At 39.5% G+C, this 26,010-nt stretch overlaps 1 pseudogene; it reads right to left on the bottom strand.

Moving 5' to 3' along the window:
- Window positions 1-23,980: 23,980 nt before the first annotated feature.
- On the bottom strand, window positions 23,981-25,515 carry LOC101523221 (BRO1 domain-containing protein BROX-like; annotated as a pseudogene).
- Between the last annotated feature and the right edge of the window lie 495 nt (window positions 25,516-26,010).

The raw sequence follows: 26,010 nt of genomic DNA on the forward strand, positions 1-26,010 counted from the left end.
AAGCTGTATTGGAGGTAGAGCATTCAGGAAACCAAACTAGCACCCATATGAGAATCTGGCACTGCAGGCAGCATCTTTATGCCATAGGTCTGTTTCCAAACTACTATTCCATACGTATATAATGTTATGTGTATTTGTTTACATAATTGTCTTTTCACAATTGTTTGTTGTATTTGATTTTGATAAATCAAACAATTTGACAGCTTTGTTATCATCTGCTTTTGAGTTATCATCATACCAAACCATCAGATGCAGGCAGTTGAGTTAATCATAGTCTTCAGTTTATGACACATGAGTAATGTCTGGTGGACATAGAATGATACTTCAAAAAGTTTGAGAAAAAACAGGAATTTAAAAAAATGTTTCTTCTGCTATAATTTTGAAATTCATGCTTAGTTTTTTCCCATAATAGGCATTTCCCACAAACCTTTCCTCCCTCTCCTTTCCTCCCTATCCATTCTTCCCTCCCACCATTTGCCCCAGTGTTATCATAATAGTATAGTCCCTTAGTGTAAGTTACAAGCTTAACTATCTTATATTTAAATGTATTAAGAATGTTAAACCTGGGCCTGGCATGGTGGCCTAGTGGCTAATGTCCTTGCCTGGCATGTGCTGGGATGCCATATGGATACCGATTTTAAACCCGGCAACCCCACTTCTCAACCAGCTTCCTGCTTGTGGCCTGGGAAAGCAGTCGAGGACAGCCCAAAGCCTTGGGACCCTGCACACATGTGGGCGACTCAGAACAGGCTCTGGCTCCTGGCTTTGGATGGGCTCAGCTCCAGCGATTGAGGTTACTTGGGGAGTGAATCAGTGGACGGAAGATCTTCCTCTCTGTCTCTCCTCCTCTGTGTATATCTGACTTTGCAATTAAAAATAAATAAATCTTAAAAAGAATGTTAAAACCACCAGATGGGGCCCGGCGGCGTGGCCTAGCAGCTAAAGTCCTCGCCTTGAAAGCCCCGGGATCCCATATGGGCGCCGGTTCTAATCCCGGCAGCTCTACTTCCCATCCAGCTCCCTGCTTGTGGCCTGGGAAAGCAGTCGAGGACGGCCCAATGCATTGGGACCCTGCACCCGCGTGGGAGACCCGGAAGAGGTTCCAGGTTCCCGGCTTCGGATTGGCGCGCATCGGCCCGTTGCGGCTCACTTGGGGAGTGAAACATCGGACGGAAGATCTTCCTCTCTGTCTCTCCTCCTCTGTGTATATCTGGCTGTAATAAAAATGAATAAAATCTTTAAAAAAAAAAAAAATAAAACCACCAGATGATGCATTTGTAAAAAGTATACTTTGAGGCTATACAGATCAAACATGTTTACCAGATTAATTTAAATATTTATGGGTTAATTTTACCTTTAGAATCTATTAACACAGTATTCTTATGGTGATATCTCATTTCCACCACGTATTATTATTATTGAAATTCTTTAATATAATCCTTTCTTTTCTCATTTGTGTATTTATTCTTCCATTTATTTATTTTTTCGTATCAGTGCAGATTCATGGATTTATTATTTTCTTTAGAAAATAACTCAAAAGTGCTATTATTACTTTAATCTTTAAAATTAACTTAAAAAGCAGAGAAAGAGAGAGAGAGAGAGAGAGAGAGAGAGAGAGAGAGAGAAAGAGAGAGAGAAACTTTTGCTGGTTCACTCCCCAAATGCCTTCAATAGCTGAGACTGAGCCAGGCTGAACCCAGGAGCCAAGAATTCAAAGTTTTTCACCCACATGGGTGACAGGGAGGAACCAAAGTATTTGAGACATCACTTGCCTGCTACCCAGTATACACACTGGCAGGAAGCTGAGTTGACCATCGAAAGCCATTATTAGGTTGGCTCCTGTGTCCTGTGCTGTACTATGTCCTTACCTCTTCATAATTTTTAATCTGCTTGATGACTAGAGTTTGACAGTGCTGTAATTTAAGTATTTGGTTTTTTTTTTTTAACATGTAACGTGTCCCTCAGATGTCCCTAAGTTTGTCCCCAAGTTTTATGATAATGGTACTAACAAAGTGGGAATATAATCTAATTATGCTGTTTGGAGGTAAGACCATTGAATTGGATTGGGTTGATAGGGTGGGGTTCCTGTGATTAAATCCTGCAGGCTTTATAAAAAACCACATAAACGCAGACATAGATACCTGTGTCCCCAGTTGTCGCATGCAACCTTGGGATTGTGCCAATAAGAAAGAATGTCCAGAGGTCAAACAGGTTAACCTCACTCAGTTGTGGATTGTAAATTTCCAAAATCATGAGCCAAAATAAACCTCCTTTCTTTTTAAAGTTAGTTGCTGCAGGTATTTCCTTTGTAGTAATGAAAAGGCTGAGCAATACAGAGAGTATGTTAAAAATCTTTAACGGTTGTTAGTTTATTATTTTTCCATAGAGTCTGTAGTTAATTGCTTCCTCTGCCTTGAAGCTTTACTAAATGTGAGGGAGGCCCTCAAAAAGTTCATTGAAAATAAGTGTTATGGGAAAATTATACCTGGTTTCTAAAATGTTCGCACGCAATTCAAATTTTAATTCCATTTTCCATGAATTTTGTGAAGAAATCTCATATATATGAGTGTGTGTATGTACGTGTATGTATGTGTATTTGTGTGTATAACTGTGTATATATAGACATGTTTATTTTGGCTACACTGACTTGTTCTATGTTTTTCCTTATGATGCCTTTTTAAACTTTAATTGTATTTTTTCATGTAATAGATATTCCATCTCAGTTTTTTTTTTGTAGCATTAGTCTTAAAAATCATTAGTGACATTCCATTTTCTTCAAATTACAATCCAAACTCCCTATCATGACTTATAAGGCCTTTCAGGATATAAGCCTAGTCAGATTTTCTAACCTTCCTTCAGACTTCTTTGGCACAGACATCCTTTAATCTCACTATTCATAGTGAATGCATCTTTTGTAGTATAGCAAACCCACTGTGGTCTTAGAGTTACACTCTTTGATGCCTTACCAGTTACGTTTTTCTTTTTTCCTCACCCTTTTCACACTGGTTATCTTTCCCCCCACTTTCTTGGCTGTTTTTTCATGAAAATTGAACAACATAATACTGAATGAAGAATGGGCTATAGACAAAAACAAAGAAGAAATTAAAAAATTTCTTGAAGCAAATGAAGGCATCAACACAACATGTCAAAATTTGTGGGGCACAGTCAAGGCAGTGCTAAGAGGAAAGTTCACTGTAATCAGCGCCCACATCAAGAAACTAGAAAGGCACCAGGTAAATGAGCTAACTATTACATCTTAAGGAGCTACAAAAACACCCCAGCAAAATAGCCACAAGATCAACAGGGAAAAAAGGAAAAACTCAAAATAAGGTAGAAAATGAACCAAATAGAGACCAAAAGAATAATACATAAGATCAATGAATCAAAGAGATGGTTCTTTGGAAAAATCAACAAAATATATATCTCACTAGCATAAGTAATTTAAAAAGGGAGAATACATGAATCAATATAATCAGAGACAGAAAATGAAATATAACAATGGATGTCTCAGAGACACATGGAATAATCAGGAATTATTACAAGCAACAACATGCGAACAAAACAGAAGACTGAGAAAAAATGAATAGATTTCTAGATATACACTGTTTACCAAAATTCATCATGAGACGAAAGTCTAAAAAGACCTTAATATGGAGAGGGAGTGAATCAACAATTAAATCACTCCCAACAAAAAAAGCACAGAACTGTATGGTTTCACTGCTGAATTCTAACAAAGGTTTCAAGAAGAAATTACACACAATTCATTAAAAAAATAGAAGGGAAGAGGAAAAACAGAAAGGAGTACAATTCTTCAAAATCTTTCTGTGAAACCAAATTCACCTTAATCCAAAAGCCAGATAGAGACATAATAGAGAAAGATAAGTACATACATATCCCTGATGAACATCGATGCAAAAATCCTCAACAAAATATTAACCAACAGAATTCAACAGTCCATCACACAGATCATTCACCCAAACCAGGTAGGATTCATCCCTGGCATACAAAGATGGTTTAATATATGCAAATCAATGAATGTTACACACACATTAACAAAATCAAAATAAAAACCATATGATCATTTCAATAGATGCAGAGAAGGCATTTGAAAAACACCACTTCATGCTACAAATCCTAATAAAGATAGCACAGAAGGAACATTCTGCAACACAATCAATGCAATATACAAAAATGCGATGCCAGCATAATACTGAATGAGCAAAGACTGGAAGCTTTCCCACCAAGATCTGGAACTAGACAAGGATATCTACTTTTATCACTGCTATTCAGAACAGTATAGGAAGTTCTAAATAGAGCTATTAGGCAGGAAAAATAAATCAAAGGAATTCAAATAGGATATGAGGAAGCAAATTATTCCTGTCTACAGATGTTATGATTCTACAAATAAGAGAACCAAAAGACTCAATGGCTGAAGAAGGATTTGCAAGAACAGTTCCTTTTAAATAGCACAGAAGAACCTTAAACACCTGGAATGAGCCTAACCAAGATGTGGAAGACCACTATGGTGAAAATTATGAAACATTAAGAAAAATAAATAAAAAGATTAAGAGATGATGAAATTAACTTGTTCATGGATTGGCAGGATCAAGTTCATCAAATTGTTCATATTACCAAAAGCAATATACAGATTCAATGAAATCCCAGTCAAAATTCCAACAACATTTTGTGCTCAGATACAAAAATGTATCTGGAAACACAACACAAATAGTTAAAGCTATTCTGAAGAATAAAAATAAAACTGAAAGAATCACAGTTCCAGATCTCAAGACATACTACAGGGCAGTGGTCATCCAAACAGTCTGTACTGGTACAGAAAGAAAGAATAAGATCAATGGGACAGAATAGAAACCCCAGCCAACGTACAGCCAACTAATCTTTGACATGAGAACTGAAAATAACCTAGGAAAGAAGCTTGGTCTCTTCAACAAATGTTGTTGGACAATTGGATATCCACTTGCAGAAGTAAGAAACTAGACTTTCACCTGTTACCTTATACAAAAATCATCTCTGAATGGATTAAAGATCCAAATCTACACTACAAAAACCATCAACCTATTAGAGGAAATCATAGGAAGCACTCTACAAGTTACATACATTGTTAAAAACTTCTTAGAAAAGTCACCAAAAGCACAGACAGTCATAGCCAAAATAAACAAATGGGACTAACATCGAACCAAGAAGCTTCTGTATAGCAAAAGAAATGATCAACAAAATAAAGAAGCAACCAAAAGAATGGGAGAAAATCTTTGCACTCTACACAACAGATAAAGAACTGATATCCAGGACTTAGAAAGAGCTTCAGAAACTCAATGACAGCAAAACAAACAACCCAGTTAAAATGGGCAAAGGTAATAAGCAAGCATTTTTCAAAAGAACAAGTTCAAATGGCTAACAGACAGATGAAAGAATTTCCAGGCTCTCTAGCTTTTAGGGAAATGCACATTGAGGTTCCCCCTAACTCCAGAGAGAAGGACCTACATTCAGAAATCTATGAACGACACCTGCTGGTGTGGATGTGGGAAGAAAGCTACCCTCCTCCACTGTTGTAGAACTATAGGCTAGTTCAGGCACTTTGGAAGTCTATATGGAAAGTACTCAGACAACTGGAAATTGATCTACCATATGATGCACCTATCTCACTTCTGGGAATATATCCAAAAGAAGTGATGAGAAAGCATATGAGAAGTATATGAGAAAGTGGTTTGCAACTGTTTATTCAAAACAGCACAATTCACAATAGTGAAGACATGGAGTCATTCTATATGTCTGTCCAAATTAGAATGGATAAAAACGTTGTGGTACATCTACTCCATGGAATACTACATGGTCATTGAAAATAATGAAATCATTTCAATGGTCCCATCTAGAGACCATTATGCTGTGTGAAATAGGCCAATCCCCAAAGAATAGATGTTGCATGTTCCTCTCTGATATAAGGCAACATTTATGTAAAATCCAAAACAAATTAATTTACAGGTGATCAAGTATATACATATATTCTTAGTTAAACTGCATATGTAGACTAGCATACCCACCCTCACTGGGCTTCCATTTCCTCACCTACAAAAATAAAATACTTCTATGCCTGTTTCTATACAAGACAAAAACATGCATCAACACAGAGACTAGTGGCAGAATTCTCCTAGAAGAATTATTCAAAGCAACTAAAAGGAATATAAACTGTAGATACCTCAAATGTCTGTCAGCTGAGAATGGAAAAAGAAAAAGATGCTGTATCCAAATAGTGGAAGAAATAAAACACTGATGGTTGCTACAATGTCAATGAACTTCACAAACACTGGACACAAACAAAGCATAGTACATGACTTCATTTTTATGAAATTCCCAGAAAAAAAAACAAACCTGCAAGGATTTGAACATATTGTTAGAAATTGTCTAGTACTGTGGTGAAAAGCAGGTGTTGCACAAATTGATATGGGGAACATTTTGGTGGTGTTGAAAATGTTCTAAAATTGATTTATGGTGATGATTACAGTATTCTGTAAATAGAGAAAAATAATTTGAATAAAAAATCATCTGAATAAAGAGAAGTTTATGTTTTGTAAATCATAATTCTGTAAAATTGTTTTTAAAGAGACTAATGAATAAACAAAGGAAAAACTGTTTATACCATTATCTTATTTAAAATTATAATATTGGTAAGTTGTCAAGATCTGATGGCAGATACAATTTTTCAAAAGCTACTTATGCCAGAAAATTCACATTTTATAATTATTATAATCAAACACAATTATTTTTATTCTTTTCCTTATTTGAGAGGCACGGGAAGAGAAGGCTGTCAATTGCTGCTTCACCCCTTAAATGGCCCAGAGCCTGTTGCTGGGAACTAGACCCAGGTCTCCCACAGATGGCAGGAACGCAATTGCTCAAACCATCACTGCCACATCCTAAAGATTGGATTGACACAAAGCTGGGTTCAGAAGTTCAAGCCAGGCATAGAATACAAGTGCTCCCATGTAGATGTCTTAGTCAAATAAGTAGGGGTGTTTTACTCATTTGACTGAACACCTACTCTCAACATTTTTTTAGGTGACAAACTTACTTTTGTTCTGCATAATAGTAACCATAGCCTGCCTGTACGTCAATTTTTTTTAGCTTTAAAAGATAAATTCAATGAAAACAAAATGTTTCTAGTCCACCTCATGCAAGTGTTTTTTCTCAAGACACCAATTACATTTTGCTACACAGAATTTTGCACAGACTTCCTGTTTTACCATGCAGAATATTTTTAAAAAGAAATTGACTCAAAGATTGAAATGTACTAAAATCAAAAACTTTTATTGTCTCATCAAAGACATGCTTAAATGAAACAGATTGCTTTTCCATATAAGTGTGCAGTGATAAATAATATAATGATTTTTGATACAATTTGGAGTCACTGCCTCAATTCATGCTGTGGTGGTGCCAGTTTCATACGTCAATGATGTCAAAATATCAGTGCAAATGTCAAAAACAGAAAAAGGTAACAAGCACCTTGATGTTATCATAGTGTTGACCTTAAGACATTTTGAATGCTACTTGGGAATGTTGTAGGGTTTTTGAACCCCGAATACTGCAGCAACCTCAAATTCTTGTCTCGCAGGAAAGAAGAATTTTCATGCGGACACAGTTTAGTTTTAAAGTAAGATTTATTAGAAATAGTTGAGAAAGTAGACTCCCATCCTAGTGATGGGAGGGGGCCTCGAGATCCTCTGCCATAGTGGCAGGGGGAAAGGCAAGAGAGAAAAACCCATATTAATGGTGGAGAAAGCATCTTTTAAAGGTTCCCCTCAAAGATGTTTCTCCATAAGCAAAGGAAATTCCTGGTTTCCATGGTACCTGGTCTTGGGACAAAAGGCCAGAAAGGTGTCACTGGCCAACTTCCTTGGTCCCTTTCTAATGATAAAGAGGCCAGTCTGAAGCCCTCCCCCTTGGCAATGGCTGGAGACAGAATTGGGTGGAGGCTTCAGGTGGGGAATAGATATGTTAATGTCACCCTTGTCTCCTGGGGGAAGCACTCCTGATAAAATATGCATTTGTCTTGGGAGAGATGTGTTCTGGTGAATCCAAGACATGGTGGGGAAAATACCCCTTTATATTTGGGAAGAAAAATGACTTGGGGACCCAGAATACCCTAACTGCCTACCACCCAGTCTAACTCCTCTCACATTCCGCCCCCCAGAAGAAGTGACCTTAACTGCTGTTAAGGGGGAACAGGGACGTCGTTCGTTCTTAACTGCTTCCCGCTGACAGAGGACGTAGTTCAAGGGCAGCAGTTAGGTACTCCTCTGGGGGCCGGTCTAAGGGTCCCCAGTAGAATGCAGAAGTCATCGGAGGTGCCTGGTGGGTTGTCTGGGCTCGAGTGTTTTTTCTTGTTGAAGTCTAGATGACAAAACAAAGACAATTATAATCTTTCTCAACCTAGTGTGTAATGGGATCAGTTGGAAACACTAATTTGAATGTTTGCATTGTAGAACTTAGATATGAGAAACATTTTGTTGAACATCGACTTGAGTAGTTTAGCTTAAGTTTATGGATTAGATTTTTTCAGTTTGAAAAAATTCCTTTTAAGCTCAAGTTTGGAAACAAACTCGGTGAACACAATAGAACACATGAAACTGAACTATATGAAATTGTTATCTAGGTCCATTAGAACATAGAGACAATGACAAGACTAACATGTGGCAATAGGACATGAACCCATGCAGGGCATGTAAACGTTAAGTCTCCATGGAGTTATAATTTCGTCTAGTAATGATAATTCTGAATTAAGATTTAAACTTACTTTGTTTTTGAGAATACTACAATTGCTTTATATAGAAGTGGTGGATTAAAAAAAAAAAACGAAAACAATTGTACTTTACCAGTTGCTGGAAACCCTAAGAGTATCAGTAGACATTGAGCCTAGAACATAAAGCATGACACTTAAAACATTTCATTACAAGACTTATCTGGATCATAGCATAGATGGCAAGAGATTAAGTTAGTTGTGAGTTATAATAACCCAGCAGTTGATGGCAATCTAGTAAGAATTCACAAAACTTCACACATTAGGGGGCAAAGGCAAGCAATGAACTAGTCCTATAGTTGCTACAAGCCATATGTTGACAATTGGAGAACGCAAGAGTTTTAAATAGATGGACAGAGAAATTCCCAATAATTTAGTAAATGAGGAAGACATGAACCCTGCCTCAGAATAGTGAAGGTGTCCTATCCAGTGAAGTCTAGCCAAAACTGAAGAGGGAGATGGCAAACATGCCGGTCGGGAGCCTGGTCAGTGCTGCAGACTGAGCAGTTACAGGCTGACTTTTCCCTAGAAAAGCTTCTTTTCTGAGCTTCAGTTAAGAATCTGTCACCTATTCTGTTCTACGTAGAATCTAATGCAATATACTGAAAGTCACTCCTCAAGCGTGTTAAGAAGCTTGGAGATCTCTGTGGCTCCTAATCTCAGAGATTTATTTAAATCAAAAGATTCAGCTTAGAAATTCTCATTTACGAACACTTTATGAGTCAATTGAAATAGACTACATAGCTTGTCACATAAACATGTACATGTATACCAGATAACATATATTATAAGACCAAATAGTTTTTGTAACAGCTTTTTGAAAAATCTCTTGTTTAAAGTTACCAGTTATTTAGAACTATATCTTATTATTAGTAACACTAGTTAGACTCTTTTAGTTGGAATTTGTAGCTTACTGTTTAGCTTTAGTACTATCTGTAATGGATGCAATAGCATCTGTTGGAACTAGAAGATGAAGCATTCATTGTACTGTACAGGGCACACTATGGAACCACCTGTAAGACTCACACACACACTTGTACTGTTTAGGCCTCTAGACCTTGTTCACCAGGATAACAGCTGTAAACAATAATGCAATAAGATTATTAGACTTTAGTGATGTTTTCTCATTTGTACCAATAGCAGTCTGTTAATATTTCATAATTATCCTGGAGCTAGCTAACAGATTTAGTCACCATTAAGATGAAAATAAGTTAAGAAAACATCGCTTTGACAAAGAGTCAGATTTCAATTCCATTGTATTAAAGATGAACATTTAGAATATGTTGTACACAATATGTTCAATCATATCATACATCCTTTAAGAACTTGCTGTCTTCCTGTAAGACAAAATCTCACAAATGATGCTTTTTGCAAGTTAGAATATAAATAATCGACAAAGTAGGAACACAAATAATCTCACAGCTTGGTACAGCTTCACAATTAAAAGACGAATTGACCAATAAACATAAGCACCAGTATATGCATTAGCAGCTTTTGAAACTTTAGTAAACACTGCTCTAGGTGTCAACATTGTAGGCCAGATCTGATCAGAGCTGGGATGGCACTATAAACTAGTAGATAGTTAAAACTTTAAGAAAAAGCAACAAAAGTAGCGGAAAACATTGTAAAACACTGAGAGCTCATCACTGAAGTTAGTTGCAAGAACACAGAAAAAAACCTTGATTTAGCACATGAACACAGCGTTAACAGTGAGATACATCATGAAACAAAAGGCGCATTGAATGAAATACTCCTAGTCTGGGGCAGAGGGAACTGCAAAGGGAAAGAATCTCAGGCTAGAATGAGTTAATGGATTCTAAGTTCTCTCCTGGGGTGCGGGAGTCTGGGGTCTGGCTCTTTGTTAACTAGCAAAATACCCATTCCTTTCTGATATCAGTGACCAAGGAGAGACAAAATGAACTTCTACCTCCTGTTAGATATCTTACAATAAAGGGTGCAGTCAGGAGACTTGACTAAGACTGAACTGGGAGGAGCCGAGGTAAAAACCACATCTGTGCTCCACGTGGTGATGGAGCCAGCACAGCAGCATAGTTATGCAAAAAGGCCCATCCAGACTAACTCTCTCCACTCTAAAGCTCAAAGTTGGCAGCCAGGCTGTGGCATCCCTGTATTTGCGGAGGCACCCCAAGGGGTATCTCCGTTCAGTCCTCCATTCCTGTGACCATGTTAGCTCTGGGACTCCTGCCAGTACAAGTTGCACCTAGACATACTCGTAAGACGTCTCTTAAGACTTCTATAGCTCACCCGTGGTGTCCAGGTGTGCGCTGCTGAAGACCACAGAAGAAGGGAGGAAGGTGGGAGTGAAGTCAGTACACTTGACTCACGTCGCTCGACCTTCCACGCCTTGTGGGATGTGTCTCGGTTAGAACAGCATGTGCCAGGAGTGAACAATCCGCTCCTGTTTCCTGCGCCATGCTAGACCTAGGCCTCTGCCTGGTGCATTCTGATGCCCTGGAGAACATATAAGTCAGAAACAGCATGTGCCAACCCCTGCGCCACGCTGCATCTGGGACTTCTGCCGGACAAATATGCTCTCCCTTTGAAATTTGTTCTAACCTCAAGTTGGCAAGCCTGACCTCAAACTTTGGCCTGATTCTATAAGCCTGTGTCCTTAAATAAGGCTAAAGAAGAATGTGTTGACTCTAGCTTTCTGCTCACATTAGCGACTACACTTGTTAAGAACTATCCTGGAGGAACTGTCTCTGCTGCCTGCCTCGCGAAGGGATTAAAGGTGTGATGCATTCCTCCCTCAAGTCTATCTCCACTGCTCATCTTCTTGATAGAGGGGCCTAGAAAGAAACCCTGCCTGGCTTTTCCCTTTTCCCTATCACAGTCCAATTGACCTTTAGCACATACTGACCAGTAAAGCAAAACCCAAAGCCTGAATCCATAAGAAGTGAGGAGACTTAGTGAGGAAAAGCTTTTGAGGAGATCCTAACAGAAAAGGAAGCGGCGGACTTGTCAGTGCCTGGGGCAGTTTGGGGATTAAGGCACGCAGCGCAGGGCTCGTGGCCTCGCCGTGGGTTGCGCCCATTCTTACTGACAACTGAGTCCCCGCGGAAGGAAGGAAAGAGTGCAGATTTCAGCCCGACACCCTGACGGGCTGTCGGAGTCCGGGGTACAGTCCAGAGGCCTTTCGAAAAACATCAGGGAGTGACCCTGACCAGAATTTCTGAGGCACCCTGAGACTTCCCCAGTCTCACGCGACGGGCTTAGTCCGCGGAAAGGAAACTGAGTTTGAACAAAACCGACATTCCTGGAGCTGAGGAGAGAGAAGAGAAAGGTAGAATCCCAGCTTCCTCAGACTGAGCGCCCAGGTACCTTTCCCATCAGGAAGCGCTTCACGGTCCTCTGCTCGCTAGAGGTCTAGGGTCAGGCAGACGGGCTTTAGGGGAACGCCAGGGAGTGCCCTGGCCAGATCTCCTATTCGTCCAAGCCTTCTCCCACATCACCAAGGGCCAACCCGCCAGGGTGGCATTTCATGGCGCCGTGCCCACTGGGCTTCTTGGGGACTGAGGTCAGCTGATGGGCTTTCAGGGGACGCCAGGGAGTGCCCTGGCCAGACCCCCTAGTCATCCAGGCCTACCCTCCCTGCGGCGCCGATCCACGGAAGCGAGAGGAGCCGTTTCCCAGCGCCTAGCCCACCGGGCATTTGTGGGGACCAGGGTTAGCCGATGAGCTTTTGGGGAACACCAGGGAGTGCCCTGGCCAGGACCCCTACTTGTCCAGGCTTTCCCTGTCCTTCCTGTGGCGCAGATCCACGGGAAGCGGGCAGCGAGAAAAGATCAGAAAAGTGTCCCAGCTCCAGGGGATCAATTTAGCCAAACTCAGCAAGCCTCGCCCCTGAGTCTTAAGACCGGCGGCCGCGCTAGACGCATTTAACTGGCCGTCAGGGACCCGGTATTTGTTTTTCCAAGAGTTACTAATTGTGGAGAACTAGTGTCTCCGAAACACAGGATAGAAAGTCCGCTTTGCTCACCGTCCGACGAGATGGATGTTTGCAGGCTGGCTGGAGAAATTTCGCTGGTAGGATCCGAGTCACGGCACCAAAACTGTTGTAGGGTTTTTGAACCCCGAATACTGCAGCAACCTCAAATTCTTGTCTCGCAGGAAAGAAGAATTTTCATGCGGACACAGTTTAGTTTTAAAGTAAGATTTATTAGAAATAGTTGAGAAAGTAGACTCCCATCCTAGTGATGGGAGGGGGCCTCGAGATCCTCTGCCATAGTGGCAGGGGGAAAGGCAAGAGAGAAAAACCCATATTAATGGTGGAGAAAGCATCTTTTAAAGGTTCCCCTCAAAGATGTTTCTCCATAAGCAAAGGAAATTCCTGGTTTCCATGGTACCTGGTCTTGGGACAAAAGGCCAGAAAGGTGTCACTGGCCAACTTCCTTGGTCCCTTTCTAATGATAAAGAGGCCAGTCTGAAGCCCTCCCCCTTGGCAATGGCTGGAGACAGAATTGGGTGGAGGCTTCAGGTGGGGAATAGATATGTTAATGTCACCCTTGTCTCCTGGGGGAAGCACTCCTGATAAAATATGCATTTGTCTTGGGAGAGATGTGTTCTGGTGAATCCAAGACATGGTGGGGAAAATACCCCTTTATATTTGGGAAGAAAAATGACTTGGGGACCCAGAATACCCTAACTGCCTACCACCCAGTCTAACTCCTCTCACAGGAAGTCCCAATAGTTCATGAAGAGCACTTTTAGAACAATCACTTTCACATGCACACCGCAATTTCACTGTTAAAATATTGAAATATAATTGATCAATTTAAAAAATCTGAAAACAATTGAAATGTCCAATAGAAGACTAGTAAGTTGAAATTTGTGTATTTATACATTAGAATACAGGGATAAAATTAACTACTGTTACATAATATTGAGTTTTTCAGTTATGATAAAGTAACATGGACCAGGCTGCATCCCATCACATATGAATAGAAAATTTAAGAAAATATGCAAAACAATGTTTTTCCAGACATTAGAGAACAGACAGCATGGAAATGTGAAATGTTTTGGGCCTATCTTTTTCATTTTTTTATTTATACAAAGTGAACAAATTCACATATTCCACAGATCTAGAATCTTTAAAATGAGATCAACCCTCAAACTGTCTTGGTATTCTGGACCTAACTTAGGAAGGATCAAGCATGGTAAGGAAGTCTGACTGATATGAGAGAGTTCAGGATGTTGAGGCAACTGGAAATTGTGGGTCAAAATTACAGAAAGAAATGAGTTCCAGAAACTTCTATAGGGATCCTTTCAAGTTTATATTGGATATTAACATGCACATGCAAAGAGAAATTTCTAGAGATGGCTGAAAGAAATTATTCCCAGAGATTACACTGTAAGAAATGATAAGAAAGTTCTTTGGGAGAAGGGGAACTTTTGGTTACTCCGTATCAGGAGTTCTGTACAATGGCACTATTAACAAATATATAAAATAAATTTGTTTCAGATAACAGTATCACAACCCCTGAAAATCATTCACTATGCAAGAAGAAGGCAGGAAACTATAATAATATGAGTACATATTATTTTAAAAAATGTTTCTATTTACATAAAAGCAACAAATTTTGTTTCATGTATTTTAAAAGCATAATGATATTTCCCACCCTATGCCCTACCCTCCTTTGTTCCCACTTTCCCTCCTCCTTTTGTCCTATTTTTCTTCTAATTTTGGAATGATTACTTTCAATTTATTTTATAACCAAAAGCTTAATCTATTAAATAAAGAATTCAATAAGTAGCAAGTAAGGAACTCATGTACTTCAGGGGGCTATAAGCAATAATCAAATCTGAGAAATGTGGATTTTGCTCATGCATATTACATTATTTGCACTCTATTTATCAATTACCATGAGTCAGGGAAATGTATGGTACATTATTGCTACTGGTCTGGAACCACATTTTGAGAATCACAACATTAGAGCAACAGTTAAAAAACAGAGGTATTGGCAGGAGTATCTAGCGGGTGTTCGGAAAAGGGCTTGAGTGAAGGGAGCCTTCAGCAGTGTGGCTGCTGAGGGTACCTGAGCTAGGTTGGACTCAATGTTTGGGTCTCTGGCCACGGTCACCGCTGCCATGCAGTGAGCAAGTCCTGGGCTTTGGGTGGCCAGCATGCTAAGTGGCACCAGGCTGTGCCTGCTGGTCACCTGGCGGCAAGCTCTAGGGTTTTTGGGGTATATAATTACTGCCTAGGGACATCTATGGATAAGACCGATGTGCGTGTAGGTGAGGAATGAATCCTGTGTGACTCCCAGCGACAGGGTCACTGAACTTGCAGGCAAGCATGGGGACTGAGACCTGGTGGTTTGGAGGGAAGAGTCCGTAAGATCTGTTTGGGTCAGACTGATTCACCAGCCCACATGGGAGTTCTCAGAGGGGCTGTTAGTGCATAACATCACTGACTGCCACAAGCCAGCCCACACTAAAGCTATGGCTGGAAGCCTGTCTGACAGGGCTAGATCCCAGTACCTGACTGAGTGTTGGAACAGGGGATGGGTTACATTAGGCAGGGTTATGACAATAACCGGCACGTGAGAGAATCAAGTCTGGGGGTAGATTCTGCAGGGCATAAGAGGACCCAACCCTGTGGAAATACAAGTCCCATTGGTTAGCTAAAGAGTTGGGGTGGTAATGAGCTGAACTAAGAGTGACCATGGAACCCACTGACACTCATGGGTGCTGGGGCTGGAAACAGACTGGGCAGGTCAAGCCAGCAGCACCCACATGTGCATTCTAAATCAGGGTGTAAGGTGGGTAGGGCAGCAACAACCTCCAGCTCATACAAAGGCCAAGATGGAGGGGTAGTCTATTCCGGGCAAGAGCCTAGCACCTGCTGGAGCATGTGAGCTAGGGGTCAGGGAGTGGACCAAGTGCAGGAATCCGAGGAACTCCCCTATTGGAGTCACAGCTCCTGCTGGTGAGCATGTGTTCCAAGCCTGGGTGTTGGGCAGCCTGAATAGGGTAACTGCAACTGTTGGCTAATGTGTGGGTTGGTTTGGAGGGGGGTGTACTGGGCAGGGCCGAACCAACCTTACCTCACAGGCAAGAGCAGAATCAAGGCTGGCGCACAAACCAAGCTCAGCAAGGCTGTCACACATGCCAGACTTCATGAGACCGGGATGGGAGCAGACAGAGCAGGGCCAGGTTCCAGCACCCACCAGAGAGTGGTGGGACTTGGGGTAGTCTGGCTACAGCATCCAAACGCAAAGATCATGGCCAGTGAGAAACTAGGCCAAACTGGGTTATAGCAACCACTTCCATGTCCAAGATCTATAGCTGAGAACAGACCTGGTTGGGGAGCTAAGGGGAGCCTGCACAGGACACTGGTACCACAACAGAGGATTGAGGACAGAAGAAATTGATCATCTATCCCAGCCATGTGTTGGCAGTGCGTATCTGGGCAAATGGAGAGTGTAGGGTAGACTATGTCAGCTAGTGGATTCTGGAGAGATTTTGTTGTGCTTGGAATGGTGATATTGGCAGCAATTCAGAACAGTTGTGCCGGAGTCCAGCTCCAGCCTGGGTTTCGGAACTCGGGAAGGGTGCGTGGACGAGGCGCAGAAAGAAAGAGACGGACCACTAGGATTCCATGATGATAGTGGACTATGCAATAAAGCCGTCCGCTTTATTTATACAGTCAGTCAAACTCTGGCTCAGACTTTTTACGTCATGATCAAATGGGTGTTGCTAAAGATAATTCTGCCGTTTGTCTCACCTAAGGAAAGCTCAACCAGTAACACATGCCTCTTGAATCAGCTAAGGGAGGAATGTGTCCGAAGGCAGGACCCAAAAGATCAAAGAGAGAAAGAATGGGTTTCCCCTATACCTGGGAAGTTAGCACCCTTGATTAACATATCGTCAATGGGAGAGGAAAGGCTGTAAACAAGTCCCCACCACCTGAGGACAGAACACCTTTGATTAACATAGCAATGGTGGCAGCCGTAGCAGCAGTAGGTAAAAACCTTTATGCTAAAGGCGAATATCAGTAACATCAACTTCCAAGCTCGCACAGATACCACACGTCAGTCAACTGTTAACTCTGCAGGGGCAGACAGTGCCTAGGCAGATTACTGAAAACTCAGTGGGGAAGTCCGGTGTCCGGCAATGGAAAGCGGGCTGCATTCAGGTGATCAAAACAACGTCCCACCGGAGCCCTGCTCGGCGGGGAGTTCCTTCGCGGCCCTGCCTGCAATGGAAGCAATGTTTCTCACACCTTCCTATTTGTCTACATCCATCACACGGACCCTGGCACAGTTGAACTATCAAAACCTTTTGAGCGGTGTCCTCAGAGCATGCCCCACTTTGAGGACTCTGGGATGGTTGGGAGGGTGGGTCTGGCTTCTCCCCTTCTCCCAGATACAGGAAGAAAAAAGAATATGTGGAAACAATGGTTTTATGCATTTTTCTGTAGCCCTTGAGCCTTTGAGCCCTAATCAACTATGTAAGCATCATAAAAATAAAAAAAATTTTTAAAAAACAGAGGTAAAAGTAGGGGAGGAAAAGAATGAACTCAACTGTAAATCAGAAGAAGAGAGAAAATAAAGATTAGTGTAGGAATGTAAATTTGAATAGAAAAAGATTAAAGAAAACCAATGAAATCAGAAAATCAACAAAATTGATAATTTTTTTAAGTACTAACAAAAGAGAATGGTTAAAATTAGTAGAATTAAAATCACAAAATTACTATTGCCCATTTTAAAAAGATTAATTTAATTATCATTTCCCTGATACCTAGTGATGTTTAGATTTTTTTCATGTGCTTTTTTGGTCATTTATGTGTGTCTTGTTGAAGAAATACTTATTCAACTCATTTGTCAATTTTAGATTACTTGTCTTTAGATTGCCTGTTCTCAGAATTGTAAGACTATTTTATGTATTTTTGGCTATCAAGTCCCTATCACACATGTCATTTGAAAATATTTGCTCCCATTCTGTAAGTTATTTTGTGTTTTCTTAATAATGTTCTTTGATGTACAGAAGCTTTACATTTGAAATGTTACTATTTTCTTTTGTTACTAGTACTTTTGCTGTCATATCTAATAACCACTGCCAACTGAAGGTCAAGAAGTTTTACCTTTCTATTTTCTTCCTAGGGATTGTGATAATTCATTTTATGTGTCAGCTTGGCTGGACTGTGGTGCTTAGATACAGCTATATTGTCCAACATTATTTTGGATGTTTTTATCAGAGTAGTTTTGGATGAGGCTAACATTTAAACAGTGAATTTTGAAGTATTTGGATTGCTGTCCAAAATGTGGATTGGTCTCAGCTCATTCTGGAGATTTTGACTTGCTAGCATTCATAATTAGTCCTATGAGCCAATTCCCCAAAATATAAGTGACAAATAGATAATAAATAGATGATAGATACAGACAGATAAAGACACATATCCTATTGGTTCTGTTTCTTTGAAGAATACTGACTAATACAGAGGAATAGCATTTTAACTAATATATCTGGGTCAATCCACTTTATGTCTGTCAGCTTTTGTAGGTATGAGTTAAAGATCCAACTTCGTTAATTTGGAAACCAAGTTATTCCAGCATTCATTTCTCTACTGATTGGCCCTGATGTCAAAGTCAATATTCAACTGGTCATGGATATGTGGGTTTATTTCTGAGATCTTGATTCTATTACATGGGTCTACAACTCCGTACTAATGCCAAGACCACATTGTCTTGATGACTGTAAATTTTAATAAGTTTTGAAATAATAAGTGTGAGTTTTCTAACTTTTTAATTTTTTGATACTGGCTTGGTTTTTTGCAGCCCCTGCAACTCCATATGAATTTGAGAACTGGTATTTATATTTCTGAAAAAAAATTTTTTTTTGAATTTTTAATAGGGATGACATTGAATCTGCAGATCATTTTAGGTAACAACATTAAGTCTTCCAGCCCATGAACACAGAGTGTCTTTCCATTTACATAGATCTTTTTAATTTTCTTTCAGAAATATGTTCACGATTTTCAGTTTACAAATCTTTTCCCTGCTTTATCACCAGGTATTTTACTATTCTGGATGCTGTTATAAATGGAATTACATTCTTACTTTTATTTTAGGATATTTCATATTTTTTAAGAATTATTTTTATTTGAAAGGCAAAGTTAAAGAGAGGAGAAGAAGAGGAGGAGGAACAAGAAGAGGAAGAAGCAGAAGAAGAGGAAGAAGAAGAAAGAGAGAGAGCAAGCAGAAGAGAGAGAATCTTTCATCCATTGGCTCACTTACCAACCACTGTGATAGCTGGAGCTGGGTTTGGTCTGATGCCAGAAGCCAGAATCCAGGAGCCTCCTCTGGGTCTCCCACTTGGGTGTAAGGGTCCAAGGACTTGAATCATCCTCTACTATGCCCCAGGATATTTTCAACACTTGTGTATGCAAATACATTCGATTTTTGTGTGTTGTTACTGAATCCTATAAATTCACCCATTTTGAAATTGTTACAGCTTTTTGCACATTCTTTAGGATTTTCTATGCAGAGGTGTAAGATCAAGATGTCTTTTCTTTCTGAGTTAATATTTTAATTAATTAATTTAATGATAACGTTCAGTAGGCCCTGGTATTTTCCCTCTTTTCCTCCTCAAACCTCCTCCTCCACCCCCACTGATTTTCTCTATATTGTTACAATAGTATAGTCTTTCAAAAACAGTCATAAGTCTATCATTCTGCTATTTAAGTGTATCCTGATATTGCAGGTATGGACAATGGCAGAGAGTCCAATATCCTATTGTCAAGACATGTTTAACAATTTTGTTGGAAGTTCATCTTTGATTTGGAAGTAGAGATGTATATTGCAATGTATCCTCATATATGGATATAATAGTCTGTGTTATACTGTTCCTCTAGATGACTATATGCCCATGAATGTTTACCTGTATATCTATTGATCTTGCATTTTGCACGAAGGTTGCCTTATATCAGAGAGAACATATGATATTTGTCCTTTTCGGATTGGCTTAATAGTTATGATTTCATTTCCCCCCAATTTGTGCGGTGCTATGTTACTTGCTTAATTATTCTTGCTCAGTCTTCAAGTACAAGTTGAAAGAATTGGTAAAATACCAGCAATGAATCCTTCATTTGCCGCAAGTGCCAGGATCCCATATGGGTGCTGGTTCATTTCCCAGCTACACCACTTCCCATCTAGCTCCTTACTTACGCACTGGGAAATCAGGGGAGGATAGCCCAAAGATTTGGGACCCTGCACATACATGGGAGACCCAGACAAAGCTCCTGGCCTCAGATCTGTTCAGTTCTGGACTTTGTGATTACTTGGGGTGTGAACCTGTGGATCGAGGATCTTTCTGTCTCTCCTTCCTTCTGCAAATTATGCTTTTCCAATAAAAATAAATAAATCTTCTAAAAAAGAAAAAAATATCAAAAATGGTCATCTAAACATTATTCCTGATGGAAAAACTTTTTTTTTTAATTTTGTATGCTGGATGTGATTTAGCTATGGATGTTTTTGTTTTTAAAAACATACATTTAATTTATTCAAAAGACAGAATTATTGAAAGAGGGAGAGACAGAGAGAAATGATTTTCCATCTGCTAGTTCACTCCCCAAATGACTGCAATGGCTGCGGCTGGGCCAGGCTGAAGCCAAGACCAGGATCTTCATCTGGGTTCCCCACATTGGGTGCAGGGACCCAAGCATTAGCAGGGAGCTGGAATGCATGTGGAGCAGCTGGGCCTTGATACTGTGCCCATGGTGGAGGCAGGCCTGTAAGTTGTGGTAACCTGTTGTTCTCCATTTGTTTGAGAAAGTTGGCTTCTGTTTTTAATTTGTTATGCATTTTTATTCTAAAAATTTGGTGGACATTATTAAGTGCCTCTTCTTCAACAATTGTTTGGACTTTCTTCCTTTTATTAATGTACTGTTATGATGATTGATGTTTGTATTTTAAAACACCCTGACATTCTGGGATAAATCTAACTTCATACTTAATTATATTTCACCATAGTTAATGTCTCACTTTTCATTTCTGATTTTATTTGCATCTCTCTTTTTGTAGCTAAATATTTGTTGAGTGTGTTTGTCTTTTCCAAAATGCACCAAATTTCATCAATATTTAATATTATTTTTCTGAACTCTGTGTGATAAAGCAGGGAAAAGATTTGTAAACTGAAAAATATCAAAAATATTTATTCTGGTTATTTATTGTAATGTCATTGAATTTTTTTTTTTAAGATTTGAAGTTTGCTGAGCTTCCTTAAAATAATTATTTTGAAGTCTTGGCCTGGCAGTTCATACATCCTTAGACTCAGGTATTGGGAGAGTTTTATCTACTTTTGGTGGTGTTTTGTCAGATTGTCTCCTATATTTTAAGGTTCTGCATTTTGGTGTGTATGTTTATAGTTTTTATATGTTCATAATTTATGACTGTTGCTTTTGACATCTTTTCAACAGGTCCATTTTTCTGGCAATACTGTAGCCTTGTTGAGTCTCATTTAGTTACTATTTGCATGGAATATCTTTTCTCATATTTTCAATTTGAACCTTTTTATGCCTTAACTTAAACCAGTCTCTTAATTTCTTACCATAAAAGGGCTATCAATGTGAGGGAATGGATATGTTAACTAGCTTGGTTGTGGTAATCATTTCACAATGTGTATGTTCAAGGCATGTTTCACACCTTAAGTATGTACAGCTTTTGTTTACCAGTTGCATCTCAACGAAGCTGAAAGAAGTTTTATTAAAGTGAGTCTCACCAGTAACAGTGAAATTTGATTTTTTAAAAAGTCTTTCTACCTCTGCATTTTCAGAAAAAATAAGTGATAAATGAAAAATATTTGGTTTTTTTGTCAGTTAACTCATTTCAATGTATAATTCATTAGTGATAATACACTCACACTAGTGTGAAATAGATCTACAGTATTTTTCATTCTGCATAATTGAATCTTTGTCCCATTAGGTAACTCTCATTTCCCTCTCCTCCAAATCTCTGATAATCACCATTCTACTTTCTGCTTTTATGAATTTCGTATTTTATATATGTATATTTAGTGAGCTCATAGAGTATTTGCAGTTTTGTAGCTAGATTTTAGTTTAGTGTACAAATATTTTTAAGACACTGTGTTCAATTTGGGGACATATAATCATTTACAAATTACACCTTTAGCAGAAGTTACATGTCAACTGTTACTGCTTGGGATGAAATACAGTTAACACAAATAATTACATCTCTGTATAATCTTCACACAACTTCACATTTGGTAACTTCCCCCAAATCTCTAACACCAAGCCAGAAAGCATTATATATAATGGGATAGGATGTTTCAGTCATCAAAGCATCAACTTTGCTGAGCCAACAGATTGTCCAATTACTGATTTAAAGTAATACCATGTTTACTGAACTCTATAAAAGCACTGAGGATATTACATGTCTCCAATTCATGTATGATGATGGAATCCACCAAAAATGGCAATATGAAAACATAGTAATTAGGTTAACAGACACTAATACCTAAGATAAATCCTATAGGTAGAAAACACCTGTGTATTACTGCGTAGTTGTTAACGAACAGCTTATAGCAAAGACGGCAATGGACTTTGTAATGGGCATCACACAAAATATGTGGAAACATAATAAGTTATTTTTTTCCCTACTGACATAAAAATAAAACTAGGCTCCTGGTTGTTATAACTCCAGTTTTTCTGGAAGCTGCAGTTTCAAATATTAGATATCATACTACAAGCAGTAATGAGCAAATCTGCATATTTACAAAAAACCAGAAAACAAAAAACACCATACTGATTCTGTGTAGCCTTTCCTAAGAAATGTCTCTATGGACTGTGAGCTATGATACAGCATGGAAGTAGTCATTCATCTGAGCAACAGTGACTCAGACATACATAAACTATTCATCCTTCATAATGAAATATGTATTCTTATATCAGTACTTTTGCAGCTTTATTTCTCACAGGGTTGCTCTGTGGAATCAATAGTTTATCTGTATAACTAATCAACATAGTGTCTGGCACACAACAAGCTCTCAATGCTCATTCATATTATTTCTGCTATGTGGACCAATCTGTACATTACAACACGAAAATTAGCCAGCATGCCAGGAGAATAATCAAAATAAGATAAACTTACATATGCAGTATGTTTGTCATTGCTATTATGCCTCCAAATCTGCATATACTAGTCTAATTCGCAAGATCACAATCTGTTGTTCAGATTATACTGCATTTAAATTTTTTCTCTAAATTTATGCTGTGGCCTACAGCCTAAAGCAATACAATCCCAATCGAACATGTGTATTATAAAACCACAGAAAAACAATGTACACTGAATTACAGTGTCCTTTTACTATAACTTCTTTAACAAAGAGTTGTCAGTGTAATTCAGGACAACCTACCTCATAAGCTTAGTTTCTTCTTTACATCCTGCAAAATTTTACTTGAAAAAACATTTTCCATTCTCACTGTCTTCTTTTCCATAGAAACATTAACAACTACTACAAAGTTCTTTCTCTAAGTAAAAAATCCATTAGAAAAAGGTACAGTAAGAGATATGTTCTTATAAGACTCAACATTCCTATAAACACAGACTTTCAAGTAAATTACAGATTCTAATCTATGTAAGGAATTTGGTATGAAGGTGCTTTGTCTTTAAGTCACTGTTTTTCTATCAGAAAAGATAAATGACTGAGAACATTTCAAGTCCATACTAAAACTAATAAAATGCTGAAGAAAAAAAGCTGTCTTTGTTAAGAAAAACTCTGATCACTTCTTTGATGATCAAATAAGGAAGAACATAAACTTTTCCTGTGAAAACATAAAAACATACCTGAATGTGAAAGCTACACGAATAGGGCCTGTGTTAAGCTGAAATTATTACTACCCAGAGTTCAAAACAAGATATACCCCTAATATACCCTTCAGACACACACACACACACACACACACACACACACACACACAACGGTCGAGTTTGTCCTGATTAAAAAGCAGAGTCTGGAAACAAAGCATGCAAACTTCTCCACTGTATTCGAACCAAGAACACATAAACTGAAGGCAGATTCCCTCTAAATGGAATAGTTACTCTAAAAGTTCCAGAGAAATCATTTCAAGAAAAATGAGCGGAACTTCCATGGGTCATGAGATCTCAGTGTCTATCTTATTTCAGGAGCCTGTTAGAATAGGCAGCAACCAGTGTCATTTTGAGTTTTGATATCTGATTCTTTCACGTTTTTCACGTTGTCTTTTGATTCGGGTTTGGCACTGTCATCCTTGGGTATTTTGGTGATGTCAAAGGCAGGCAGTGTCTCTGGTGTCCACTGAGTACTTGTAGGAGGAAAATCAAAGGTACAGGCTCTACAAGATCATAATTTGCTTCAAGTTCCAGTTGCGGAGCATTGGTTGGATTTTTTTAAAGTAAATAAATCCATTTTCTCTCTGACATTGAGTGTATTTTTCACAAGGTTTGCAAGCTCCAGGTTGTTTGGTTTTTCCATATTCTTTGCCTAGTGCTTCTGCTTTGCATAAAATTTTTCTGCTTCTTGGATGGGAGCGATAGCCTAGTGGCTCAAGTTCTCACCTTGCACACACCAGGATCCCATATGGACGCTGGTTCGTGTCCCAGTGGCCCCACTGCCCATCCAGCTCCCTGCTTGTGGCCTGGGAAAGCAGTCAAGTACAGCTCAAAGCCTTAGGACCCTGCACACATGTGGGAGACCCTTAAAAGCTCCCGGGTCCTGGTTTCGGATTGGCTCAGCTCCAGTCATTGCAGCCACTTGGGAAGGGAATTAGCAGATGGAAGATTTTCCTCTCTGTCTCTCCTCCTCTCTGTATATCTGACTTTCCAACAAAATTAAATACATCTTTAAAATTTTTTTTTTCTGCTGCTTATAGAGACCCAATTGCTTCACCACATTTATCACTAGCTAACAAAGTCTGACCATGATAACAGTAAAAATAAGCTGTGTAGAAACACATTTTCAAGTGACAACATTTTCTCCATTTAGCAGAGTACGCAGGCTCCAAACTGGATAAAGTATGATCAGCTTTTTGATAGAAATTGGCTGTTTCATATGCCAAAGAAGCAATTAGTTCAGACGCATGTTTTAATTCAATTGCTCAAGCAATTGTTACTTCTTGAGCTTCAGCCTGACACTGGATAATATAAGCGTCTACGAGACGGGCCTCTAAATCCCTTCCCTTTTCTGCAGGTGTGATAAGTTTTAGCATGTAACTTTCCTTTAAGTGTTTAAAAATCCCAGCCTCAATCTTTAGGCTTTGGTGAACATCTTTTGCTTCTTCCTGTGTATGTCCTCTTTTCCAGCCAGTCTTGAAGCATATTTGGTATACCACAAAGCTACATTAAACCCCATGGTAATCAAAAAGAGCATTCTGCTGGGCACGGGGGGGGGGGGGGGGGGGGCTGTCGTTGTAATGTATCAGTCCACTTGAAATTTCGAATATAGCGTAATTTACTTTCTTCAGAAGATGAATTTACAAAAACTTGTAAAAGTGAGAAATACAAATCTGCTGCAATCTTTATCATTTCTAGATGACAATTTAAGTCAGTGAACCATTTAAGGAGTCTTGCCCTGAATGATCTCCAGTCATCGCAAATTTTTGAAGCAGGAGGGCCAGTGATTACACCATAATAGTTAAAAGACACAGGGGCAGCGGCTTTTAATGGGTTCCTATGAAACCAATGCGTCATTTTCTCCAGATGTTTTTGGAGTGTGTCTCAGAGTCTGTCAGCAGTGCTTCTGAGGAAAGAAAGGTTGTGCCATTGTCCGCAAGCAAGGAAAGGAGGGAGTCGGTGAACCGAGACTTACTGTACTAGACAGGAAGGAGGCCAGCAAAAGGGCCAGAGTTACGTGGCCCGGCCTCCATGACAGCTACCAAGGTAGCTGCACATAGGCCCAGGTTGGGGGTGGCCTCTCTCCTCAGTGCACTCTGTCCAACTGCCCCTTGGATTGGTTCCTTCCCTGTCGTCCCTCATGGGCCTGCAACCCCACGCTCTCAGAGCAAGGGCAGCGCTGGCTGGGCCTTCCAAGCTGAGGAAGGATGCTGCACTAGCAATGGCGGCCCCTGTGGGAAGTGGACGGCCTCCGTTAGTAGAGTTCTGAATGTAGGCCATTCTTTCTGGAGTTAGGTGGAACCTCCGTGTGATTTTCATTTGTATTTCCCTAATAGCTAGGGAGCCTAAGCA

The sequence above is a fragment of the Ochotona princeps genome, chromosome X (genome assembly GCF_030435755.1).
Source record: "Ochotona princeps isolate mOchPri1 chromosome X, mOchPri1.hap1, whole genome shotgun sequence".
Taxonomy (NCBI): Eukaryota; Metazoa; Chordata; class Mammalia; order Lagomorpha; family Ochotonidae; genus Ochotona; species Ochotona princeps.